Source organism: Rissa tridactyla, chromosome 12 (genome assembly GCF_028500815.1).
Source record: "Rissa tridactyla isolate bRisTri1 chromosome 12, bRisTri1.patW.cur.20221130, whole genome shotgun sequence".
NCBI lineage: Eukaryota > Metazoa > Chordata > Aves > Charadriiformes > Laridae > Rissa > Rissa tridactyla.
In genome coordinates this window covers 2,791,386-2,804,116 of record NC_071477.1, presented here as the reverse complement: position 1 = coordinate 2,804,116, position 12,731 = coordinate 2,791,386, and positions in this window count along the sequence as shown.

The following is a 12,731-nucleotide window of genomic DNA, read 5'->3' as shown; positions in this document are numbered from 1 at the left end:
AGCCCAGGTTGCTCCAAGCTCCGTCCAACCTGGCCTTGAACCCCTCCAGGGATGGGGCAGCCACAGCTTCTCTGGGCAACCTGGGCCAGGGGCTCACCCCCCTCACAACAAAGAATTTCTTCCTGAGATCTCATCTAAATCTCCCCTCTTTCAGGTTAAAACTGTTCCCCCTCGTTCTATCGCTCCACTCCCTGATAAAAGATTCCCTCCCCAGCTTTCCTGGAGCCCCTTTAGGGACTGGAAGGGGCTGGAAGGTCTCCCCGGAGCCTTCTCTTCTCCAGGCTGAACCCCCCCAGCTCTCCCAGCCTGTCCCCACAGCAGAGGGGCTCCAGCCCTCCCAGCATCTCTGGGGCCTCCTCTGGACCCGCTCCAACAGCTCCATGTCCTTCTTGTGCTGAGGGCTCCAGAGGTGGACGCAGTGCTCCAGGCGGGGTCTCAGCAGAGCGGAGCAGAGGGGCAGAATCACCTCCCTCACCTGCTGGCCACGCTGCTTTTGATGCAGCCCAGGATGCGGTTGGCTTTCTGACCCGAAGCCACTGCAAAGTCCTGGTTTTGAAGGGCAATTTGAAGAAGCTTGTAAGGATGTGCTCACCCGCGCTCTGAGCCAAAGGCAAAGCAGAGACCTGGGGCTGAAGGAACGGAGCCCTGTGCCCTGCAGAGCAGCCGAGCCCCCGGTCAGCCCCCGTGGCCGGGGCAAGAGGGGGCAGATGGGGCTGGGCCAGTGAAACGCTGGCTGCTCCTGTGCTTCAACTGCCGAGCCCAAGCCGGGTCAAAGTCTGGGCACACGGAAAGGATGCGGTCCCTGACAGCACGGTAACGGTAACGGGAGAGATTTCAGGAAGGAGAATAGAACGGCGGTGAATGAACTTTTCAGATAAATTATAGCTAAAGAGGAATGAAACATTATGGTTTCAATTACCGCTGTGCCCAGCCACGCAGGTAGTAATTCAAACAAGAAACAATTGGTGGATTGTCACCCTCAAATCAGACACATACCATTTAATTCCATTTACTGAGGGTTCACTGACTGTATTTTGAATCAAATACAGCCATTAATGTGCAAAGATCTGAAAAATGCATGTGTCCCTTTTACAAATGTGACAGCGACACACTAATTCCTGTAAAACCTTTTTTCTTCAGGTTGGGCTGTTCCTATTGCCTGTAGTTATGCAGATATCGCTTATTAAAAGTTTTAGTATGCCAAGCTAGTTCTTTTGAAATGGCTTGCGCCTTTTTGTTCAGGGCACACGAAAAGCACGGCCAAATCCAGTCTTCTATTCCGTCATCCAAACTTAACAAATTGATCCGAATGCAGAAAAAAGCCACTTTCATTAAAACAATTAAATCCTTACTATTATTGCCGTATCTGGCTATTACAGCAGAGATATAAATCATCAGGTAGAGGAGCTAAAAGCTTTCAGATAGAATTGCTCCAGCATCTGCCCCACGCAATGGGCAGAGGAAGGATGACGTGAACCGGGCTTCTTGGTGGGCAACACTGCCGCCGAAATAAAAACCTGACGTGTTCCTAAAGTGAGTATTATTGCGCTGCCCTGGTTTTGCTCCAGCAGAAAAGCAATGCATGCCGACGGGCAGGGTGAGTGGGAGGCAGGGCGCTCGGGACGAGTCCCCGGGTGATGCCTCCTGCCCCGCACGGCCGTCACGGGGTGCCCGTGACCCTGCCTGGGCTTCGCAGCCTTGGAACCGGGCAACGGCACTACACAAAGCTAAACCCATGCCACCCCCCCCTCCCCCCCGCATCCCAGCAACAATTTCCTGGGTGAAAATATCCCGTTCAGTGTGACACGGCGGAATGGTTTTGGCACAAAGATTTTGGGGATCACCTGGAGCACTTTTGCTTTCCTTTTTAAAATAACCCCTGCTAAGATATCCCGTGTGTCTGCACCGTCACGCACTCTCCAGGGGGCCAGGCAGTGTGCTGCCTAATAAAATCAGACCTTCCCACGAAACCGTGCTTGCCCTTCTCATCCATCCGAGGTTGCATCAAAGGGCAGATTGTTTAAATACAATTTCACTGATTATTGCGTGGGTCATCAGAACGGGATACAAAATTTCAAAGGCTTTTCTCCTCCTCCTGCTCTTCACATCATTCCAGGTCACACTTCCCTACAGGAGCTCCCTGGTGACTCAAGGACGCTTCCAGGCAGCAGAACAGCAAAGGAGCAGGGACGGACAGGCCAGCTCATCCTACACATTTTAAATTGCTTAAAAAGACCCGGAAGCCTTTTTGCAAAGAGAGTCTGTGGCAGGGACTGAAATCAGTGCTCAGCATGTGGCTTAGGCAAACAGAGCCGTCATTAGTGACTGCTGTCATTGTCACACCGGTGCAGACTGTTAATTCAGCACAGGAGTCATTAAAAACAAGCCTCGGTGGAGAGAGGGGCTTTTGTAAATGCTAGATGACTTGACAAAAAAAAAAGGAAGAAGACCCTCAATATCCTCCACTGCTCTGCTTGTATATTCAGAACAAAAACTCCCAGGAATTTGCTCGGGACGGGATTAGGCGCCAATTATTTTCTTATGCTGAAAACTGTTAAAACCCAAGCACACTTTTCTTCACCCCATAACCAAGGTAAGCTCATCGGCCGTTCAAGAGGTCCTTCTCTTCCCGGAGGGTGTCACCACTTCCAGAGCTTTCACCCGAACTTTGCCCCTGGGTAGAGAAGGCGATATCACCGTGCCAGTGCTTCTGCCAAGCTGTGCCATCAGCTCGGGGGGACGCTGGCTCCATGACACTGAGCGTGTCTGAGCGTGAAGGGCTCAGTCTGGTCCCTCTCCTGCTCCAGCCCCAGCCCAGGGCTTTAATTGCCTCTGAGCTCGCAATTAAAGAGCAGCCTCCGCTATGCTGCATGGGCGCCCCTCCGTTAGAGTTCCTCCTACCAGGTGCTTTTAATTTATTTGTATTTCCAGCAGCGATAATTGAGTTATCAATTTTGTACTCTTTTGGGCCAGAAGCAAAGAGATCAGAGAGCTATTTTACACACCTAATTATAGATTATTTCCCACAGCTATAAAACCACAGAGACAGACCCAGAAAACCTGTCGCGAGGTGCTCTGTGCCCTCTTCATCTCCGCTGACTTCTCCCTGTTGCTCCCTTCATCTCCAGGCTGAACATCCTCCAGACAAAACGGTTGTCAAAAGCAAGGGATACCTATTTCCCCAGGGGACAAAACCTCTCCCCGCCCCAGCAGAGAGCTGCTTAAAAATCAAATTCAACTTATACTTGAACAATCTGCTTAAGCCTTTAGCACCTCGTCGAGTCAGGCTGAGGTTCATCCCATTCCTGTGCAGTTTGGCGATAATCTGGCTCATAATGGTGGCCTGGGGTCCTGCCGAGGAGTGAAAAATTTGATTTTTTTCTTTCCACTTCTGTTTTTTTGGGGGGGTTGCATTTGGCGTGGCCCTTCATGTCCCCGTTAGCTCCCCAGTCCCCACGGAGCCACCTTCCATCCCAGGCGGGTCCGAGCTGCATCCGCAGGCAGAGCCGCCTGGAGCACGCTGCAGTGCAGAGCGAGCGTGAAAAGTCCAGCAGATCCTATTTTTACATTTACGGAAAGAGACGGGAATCGTCTGTGCGTCGGTATTAGGTTTCTGGTGGTGACACGAAGAGGCCATCCAAGATGTATGACCTAGCAAATGTACTGCAATGCACACATCACATTTGTTCTCCGAGTAAATAGATATTGTCCAGGGTACATTACATCTGTGCCTTCATGTTTAATTTAATGTAAGTGAACTGCCTTAATTTCTCTAAATTGTAGTAATAAACATAATGCTAACAGTGATATTGCTAATAATTTATTTTGCAAGTGATTAATCAACAATGAACTATTTTAATTACCTGTTCTGAAATGCCAAACTCTAAATTAATTATGTGTCATTATATGAATTCATATGTATACACACACACACACACACACACTTATATGTGAATTCCAAGGCTAATTAAAATGAATAAACCACCGGATTTGGTGAACACATAGCCCTGAGGGGGGGTCTGCTCTGCCCTGCTCTTCTGCCTTTTTGCATTTCAGCCTCGGCACAAAGAGAATGAGATTCCAGGGCTTTACGCAAGACATTTGTGCTCCTGAAAAATATATTACCCAGAGAAAGTAGCCAGCTCCCGGGGTCCCACACGGCAAAGAGACGTGGGAGCAGGGCTCGGAAGCGGGGGCTGAAGAGCGGGGCTCTTCCCAGTGATCCCTGTGCCGGACCTCGGAGCTCCCTGGGAATAAAACCAAATGGGATTGAACGAGGGAGAAGCAGATGATGCAGATTCCACGTCCTCAATTGTTTGCAACAATTTTTGGAGGGGAACTGGGGATGAAATTAGCAGATTTGGGGCACAACCTAAGAGTTTTCCTGGGAGGGGGGGGCTGGATCTAGAGATGCTAGAAGGCACAAAGGGAGAGCGTTGGGGTGTTTAACAGCAGGAGCTCCCCCAGGTGCCCCGAGACCAGGCTGGGCAGAAGCGGGTGGGCACCTCTTTGCATTAAGACTCAAGCCCAGAGTCGATGGCCAAGAGGTCCCCGGTCGCCCAGCACTGTCCCCACCAGCCGCCGCGGTCCCCAGGGGGTCTGTGCTCCCCACGGCACGTGCGGCAGCGAGGGGCAGGGGAAGGGCAGGGGAGGAATCTCTAATTTAGGGGTACGGAGCGAGGCAGCTCCAAGGCAGTTCTAACGCCTTGTAGCACGGGCTTGAAGAACAGGATGATTAATGAGAGCAACGGCGTGAAGGAACCAGAAACTAAGTAATGAGACCTTTATTTGATACATAATACCCCTGGGACCTTCTATAAAGAGAATACCAGGAGTAGGGCTAAGTTTCGACGGTTTGGGAATGCGTCGGGATGGGGGAAAGTACTGCTGATGTTGCAGTCAAGTGCCTGCTGGGGCCGCAGCGTTGCTCAAAGCAAGCCCGGGACGTGTTAATTTGGTCATATATTTTCAGAGGGTGGAAAGACACCCTGCCTTTTGATTTAGTGTGCTGCGTGGATCTCTGCAACGTTGTGGGTTTAAAATGCGGTGTCCAGAGCCTGCGTCAGTCACCTGCTGGTTGAATTCCGGCTGGGAGATGAAGAAGCCATTATATACATAACAAGAAACTTCCAGCCAAAAATTACTTATGGTTTCAATTGAAGGAGAAGAAGTTGCTGATAGTTTAGGTATGGATGTCAGAAACACAGCAGTTAGCAGCAGAGATGAATGAGAGATTGGGAGGTGATAACTTAGATAAATTGGTGTCTCATCCATATGAAGGAGACAGCTCATCCTCGGTTGCTGCCGAATGACATGAACAGCGGAGCGTATATGGATACTAAAATACACTGGTCTTAAAGTTAAATCCCCAAGAACCATCGGAAATAAGTCTCAGAAGCCAAAGTGAGATCTGATGCACACTGCAAAAATATGCAGTCTGTCAGAGCGGGCTGCTCTCTCCATATAACTTCCACCGTTTGTGGGACAATTATAGAGAAAACGATACTGTGATCTGTAAAGCAGTTCCTGGAGTGGTTTTATTCACTAACTCAATGCTATGCATAATCATTGCCAGCAACGTCTCCAGAGGTGTGCGCATAATAGAGAGACATCAAGTCAATGAGTCAAAACATCAGAAAATAAAATTCAGATGAACATCGCATTCAAAAATTATATCATCTGTCATTTAACACTGTCTGAAGACCTCTTTATTGAAATAATACATCTAAACCAAAAGTTACCCCAGGCAGTAATACCGTATTGCGCCGTGTTTAGGATCTACCAGGAACTGGGGTTTTCTGCAGCTTGAGCTGGCATCCAAAGGCGGTGAGCTGGGCTACGAACCCTACGGGGGTCCCAAGCTGGAGCACCCATAAGCGGCGCAGAGGGGCAAGGCAGGGCGCTGGGAGGGTCCCCTCCTCTCGGGTACCCACTTCAAAACCCGCCAAAGTCAGTAGTGACCCCCCAGCATCACCCATTTCCTTTGCTGGGCGGATGTGAATAATAATTTCTCTTTTAAGCCCCAAATTAGCCTCTATAAAAGGCGTCGTATCCAAACGCAAAACGAATTTGCCCTCGCTGACATTACACTTCACTGCATTAGATCCTTCGTTCCTCCTGTTCCAAAACACCCGTCGAGATATGAAGTTTCCCTTTTCGAAAATGCAGGTCTGGAAGACCTTTAAATCCCCAAAATGAATTCTTGTCGTGCCGTTTTCCCAAAGCACCATGTATAGCATCGTCCCTGCGCTACAGCTCGAAAGGAAAAATTCCCTGCAGATGCATGCATCCGAGGGCAGGAATATCTGCAGGGATATCACAGCATGGGCCAGAAGGCAAGTATATATATTTTTATACATATGTGTATATATATAATGTGTATGTACATATATGTGTGTATTTTTTTCTAATATATATATACACACACATGTATTTTTTAAGTAGAAGGCTTTTCTTCTAGGCTTGGTTTTCTCTTAAACCACATGAAACCATAGCCTATCCTGTTGTACTAAAGGGTAAAAAAGTATTGACAAGTTGGTTATAATTTCCCACAAGTTCCTAGTAGTGGGTACGGGGAGAAAGAGGGGTTTTCTCCCCACTTTTTTGCTCACTGCCCGTATCTCTGGTCCCACCCCGGGTACAGGCAGGTGCCGGTGGGAAGAGCCAGCGCCGCGTAATTGGTTCGAGTTGCTCCCGGGTGTGAGAATGAGCAACGAGCATCTCTGCTGGAAGCAAAATCGGGAGCTTGGGCGAGCTTTGACACTTAGACAACAAATCTCCGGGTGCGCTTGAGGGTTCATTTTTCATGGGAAAACGCTGGTGAAACGAGTGCTTTGCTGCTTATTTCTTTATTGCTCATCGGTGCTCCTCCTTGCCCTTCGCTTCTTGGAAAAGGCATGGTGTTTAAACGGGCTGAAGGGCGGACGCTGTGAGAGAACTAAGCCACCCCTTTAATCCCAGAGGCTTCGTAAAGGGTTAATTTTGCTCTCCGGGAAAATCTCTGTCTTCCCAGTCCCCTCGCCTCCCTCTCTCCCCCATCCGTCTGGGCTGCCTCCTCCATACCTGAAGGCATGCTTGCCATCCTTCGAAGAGGTAGTCTCCTCTAAAAAAATCAATAGTTAGCGTTGTCTTTAAATAGTCTGACATTTACCTTTACTGCAGTTTTCATTTCTTTCTGGGATTCCTCAGGCATTTCTATCACCCTTGTACATTCCTTATTTCTCTGCCTGTGGCCACCAAGCAGGAGCTTTGCAAGGGCGACAAACCTGCTGGGGTAGCTCTCGGCCGCGAATAAGGAGACTTGAGCAAGATAATTGAGAGGACTGGAACTGACTAATAGGAGCATCTTTAATTTATGGAAGGCATCAAGTGAGAATAATTACAAGCAAAAGGGTAGCGCAAATCCCTGAAGAAAATATATCCTGACTGCAGCTTTCCCAACAAGCAAATGTGAACGCTGGCCCAAAGGTCAAAAATAAAAGACTGTGAGCTTCAACCTCCCGAGCCGTCCACCTCTCCTTTCCCCCCACCCTTGTCAAGAAATTGCCTAGGGGTTCATTCAGAAACCTGCTGGTTGAGAGCGGGGCTGTTTGCAATCTGGGAAGGTTAAGCAAATTAGCAGAATTATCAGGTAAGAGGCAATTCTCCACAGCCTGCAAAGCAACCGCTTGTTAAATTAGCTCGCACCAGAGAGTCGCGCTGATGGAACGATGGTGGCGGTGTTTGCAGAGGGAAGGCTGTGCAGGCATTTTCTTTGAAACCACACTGCCCCACTCCAGCTGAAAACTAAAAAAGGGGAGTTTGCGGGGATTCCCCGGCAGGCTGGGACAGGCTCCCTGCACAAACGCGCTGGAAGAGGCTTTTGTCTTTTACACGCGTTACTGCTACCCAGTTCCTTCTGAAATAATAATAATAAAAAATATTAAAGAAGAAAACCCAAACGCCTTCAAACTAGCTGCTTCTAAAAGTAGGGGCTGCTGCAGGAGAGCCGACGGCAGGAGAGCCCTGGAAGCAGGTGGCTGGTTGTACCCGCTCCCCGCTGGGACTCGCAGGGACGCCCGGGGAATTGCAGCTTCACCGCCCCCGGGGAGACTTTGGGAACGGGTCTTTCGGCAGCAGAAACAGCAATCGGAGTCCTCCAAGACGCCAAGGAGAGGGTGGCTCACACATCTCTCTGATCACTCAGTCTCATTTTTATATACTCTTTAGCTATTGATTTGGTATTTTTATACCTTATGTAGTGCACTTAGCACAGAAAAAAATGGATTAACCAAGTAAATGTGCTTTATTAGCGGGTCTCTGATGGAAAATTATGTCAGTTTTCCATTTAAAAGATGCATCAGATTAATTCACTCATGAATCAATTTGTCCACGCTTGAAAAACTACTAACACCCCACATAAAAGTTTCCAGTGTCAAACTGCATGCTGGCTGTAACAACCAGAGTTTTAAAACGAAGGAAAGGTATTGCTGGGAAGTCTTTAGCCCTTCCGCGCCAGCTGAGAATGAAACGCTCGTCCCCAAAGTGAAGAGCGGGTGCTACCCCAGGCTGCACTCCCGCTCCTCTCGCGGGAGCTGGAGCTGCCTTAGCAAAGTCACACAGCTCTTGCTCCTACTCTTTGAGTAAAACTGCGATGGCGCAAGATCGGGAGCTTTGGTAGCCAATCTGGGGAGCAAAGGAGCCAGTATGAGCTAATTGTCCCGCAGTAAATTGTCCAGCCACCAAGCGTCCCTTAGCAAGGGGGTGGCAGAGGCTGGGGGCAGGGCAGCCCAGGAGCAGGAGGATGCGCTGCCTTAGGAAAGGGGGAGAGGAATTAATTCCTTCCACGACGCCGAGGAGGGACTGCAGGATAATTCATTATTTGTTCCTGAGCAAGTGCAGCACAAGGCCATCTCTTACCCCTGGCAAGACATCAGCTCACGGCTGAACACTTGCGTATTTGGGAAATAGTTTCAAACCTCTCCCCCTCTCACTCTCACTCTTCCCCCGCCTTAGCGGTGAAAGGAGAAAGCAGAAGCTCTCTCTCATGCACAGCACACCATGATTTATCGGAGGGGGAGGGCAGAAACAGCCGGAGGCAAATGTTATCGGAGGGAGGTGCTAAGTGATGTGAAATACCTGTCCCACATGGCTGGGGAAAAGAAGTCCTTGGTGTTCCGGCTTTTGTACCTTCAAGAGAAAGGCTGGCCACGCTCTGCCTCCATCACTCGGTTGCTCAGCTCGGTGTAGCCCACCTGGAGCCGATGGGGCTCCTGTGCTCAGCCCCAGCTCCGTGGTGCAACCCTACCCTGCAGCCCTGGGACTATGGAACATCGCATTCCTCATTTTTGATGTTGTATAATAAAAGACAACTACCGGTAGCCAGCTGAGGTGCCTGGGCATCCATTAATAGCACACGCATAAGGTAAGAATACTTTGGAACAGGCTGCCCAGGGAAGTGGTTGAGGCACCATCGCTGGAGGTATTTAAAAAATGGGTAGACATAGTGCTTAGAGATATGGGTTAGTGACGGGTTTTGTCAGAGTTAGGCCGATGGTTGGACTCGATGACCTGAAAGGTCCCTTCCAACCCAGGCAATTCTGATTCCATGATTCTAAGAGCAGATGAACATTAAAACGAGGAGTCTGTCTAATCCAGGCAGACCGACTGCATAGGAAAATAATTTTCACGGGGCACAGACAAGCTGTTTTCTGTTGTAATTCCATTTGCTGAACACCCCAAAATGCAGGATTTTATTTCGTGGGCTAAAGAGGAGGACTCACCCACACCCAGGCCAGGGTGTTATTACAGCTCGGCGCTGCGGCAGTAACTGAGGTAATGCATGAACCCGCCCAGCTGCCACGGCCGGCCGCACGCGTGCTGTCTGGCCGCCTCAAACACAAAGTAAAGGACGTTTGCTCAAACCTCAGCCAAAGAAATACACGAGGACATGTTTTATCTCGCGGTTGCAAACAGCTCAGGCAACAGCCCCGTCATCGATGCACAGCTCTCCAGGGCTGGGCAGCAGAGGAGCATCCCGTGCCCGGGAGCCCAGGCATCCTTCTCCTGTTCTTGCCTGGATGTGCAGAAGATACCGTCACCCAACCCTTTATTCCTTTGGAAAACACGGGCAGCACATCTCAATGTTTAATCCAAACTAATGTCCTACGGCTATCACGTGCGTGATTATGGCAGTCATTTTTAATTAGGGGTTGTATCAATAGTATTGACATTTTCATCGCTTTTGGGGGAAGCAGAGGATATTTTCCTGCAGCTGAAGTCCCCTCTTTGCAGTTCTCCAGCCCTCCAGCTGCACCCACTGTGCAAAAGGGCTGTGTGGCTTATTAAAAAAAATGCAAAAGTATTAAGCCCATTCTCTCTGTAAGTTAATCGGAGCGACTTACGCAGCAGCAAACTCCAGGAATGCAGAAATGCAAGTTCCCTCCGTCCTCTGGCAAGTCTTACGATCTTATTCTGATTGCAATATTTATTATTAACAGAAACACTGGCAGGACCTGGGAAACGCCGGTGGCCCTGCGGTGAAGGGGATGCTCTCCACAGCTGGCTGGGAAGCGGAGTCGGACACGGACGGCTCAAGCCAGCCATGGCGCTCAGTGATAAACACTCTGCAGGAGCTATCCTTCACCCAGAAAAAAAGGGGAAGGCAGGTCTTACGTTTATTGGTCATAGTTTTTCAAGAGTCAATAAAGACCCACTAGAAAAGGCACGGTTAGTAGCAGGATTATATATTTTTTTTTGCCTATCACAAAAATACCTTTGGCTATACATAACACCAGTAGAAGGTCCGTCTTCTGCCCAATACGTCAGGATGAATCTCCCTCCCAGAGGATGGTCCTGGTGTAGACGGTGCTCACATTGTACAGTTTTTAATGTCTTTAACCATCTTTAGCTTTGTATCCTGATAGCCCCTTCAGGCTATATGTCAATGCCATCTGGGAGGAAAAGAAGAGACTTCTGCTCAAGCGGTAATGCAGATCTCTTGACTAAAATTGTGCTTCCTTCACTTGACAAACTGTCAGCACAGAACAATTATCTGCCTGTTGGTTTGCTTGTCCTTGCTTTTCTCTCCTCTCAGAAAAACAACAACAAACCAACAGATGAAGGAAAAGGACGCGCATCATAAAACTCCCCGGACAGAATCCAGCCGATCTGACTGCTCCGCCCGGAGGTGTGCTTGCAGATGCATCGAAGGTAAAAGTGGGTCCCTTCTTTACCACCTCTTTTGCCATCTTCTCTTTCGACACTTGCCTGATGAACGCTCCCAGGTCTTTGGGACAGACAATGTGCGTCTGGTTTTATCTGTCTTAAGTCCTGTACAAATACGGTGGATATTAGAGTATTAGAGTATTTAGGCGGATGTGTTTAGAAGCTCTAGATTATGAATTGCTCCTCAAAATAACATTTGCATTTGCCGACCAAGGTCTTTATTACAGAAGAGGGTCAAGCAAAAAAGGATTATTGCTGCTAATTATTCACTGTTATTTAATATTTGCACAAAAGGTTTGCAGGACCGAGTCCTCGGGATTGCCTTGTTTGAGAAGCTAATAGGGTTTCCAGGAAAGCAGCAGTGTCTGGCGGGCCATCAGAGCCGTCTCTTAGTGGATATGGAGGACAATTAGATTTGATGTAGTTACAGGGTGGTTGGCTAAAGGCTTATGACGACTTCGCCAGGACCTGATCCTGGGGTTTTCAAAGTCAGCGGTGAAACCTCCACTCAGAGATGTGCTTTTTGGCAAACCGAGTGAAGCAGATCCAATTTTCATACCCCGGGCAGGTTCATGGCCTGGGCAGCTCCTGGCTGAAATGGGCAGCCCCGAGCCGGCTCCGTTTGCTCCAAATCCCTGCTGTTACATCAGGAGGGACTAGGGGGTGAGCAGGGCTGAAACACAAACTGTTGGGAGGGTCACGTGTAATATTTTGGCCCTTGCCTTAGGTTTGTCCCTATATATTCGCAGTCCCTAGAGAATTACCCTGAAGTCTACCAACTGCCTTCTGCTTGGGCCTTGTATTTCCTTGATGAGACCATAATAGGCTGTATTGTTACAGAAATTCCTTGGAAAGTGAATTGAATTTCCCATTCCATAAAGATAAAATTAGACAATAAAAATACTGGCAGAAAGCTTCAAGCATGGGTGCCTGGAGGTGGGATCCACATTTAAGCACCCAATTACATGGCCCAGCTTTTGTAGCCCCTGTGTATTCGTATCTTCTCTAGCTTCAAGAGAACGGGAAGCTTTCCTTTTATTTAAGGCTCGGGTGGTTTTGGGGGTACCTAAATACAGACCATGCTTCTTTAAGGAGAAAACATTTTCATTTACATTCCATGGTTTTGTTCAAGTCGTGATGCCTCCAGCTTCCCCATTTGGCGTTTTTTTACTAACTTAATTACCATCACCAAGGAAGAATTTTAATAATGGTGTTGTTTACATTGGACGCGCCCCTGGGGAACGAGAGAGAATAACCCAGATTGCGGGAGCAGGAGGGAGGCGCGTGGTATTTTGGAAACCCCGGCCACAGCCTGCTGGAAGCATCTGTTTCTACTCAACCTTTTCCTCTAGAGTCCCGACATCACTCACAGCCCAGACTGCCAGCAATTAGGGACTTGTGCTGAGGATTCCCTTCCCCTCGTGCTTTCATCCCCATCCTTCCCTGTTTGTGAATCTCGGGACCGACAGCGCCAGCGTTAAGGTGATGTTTGCTCAGCTCACGCACGTTCCTGTCTCAGCAGGTGC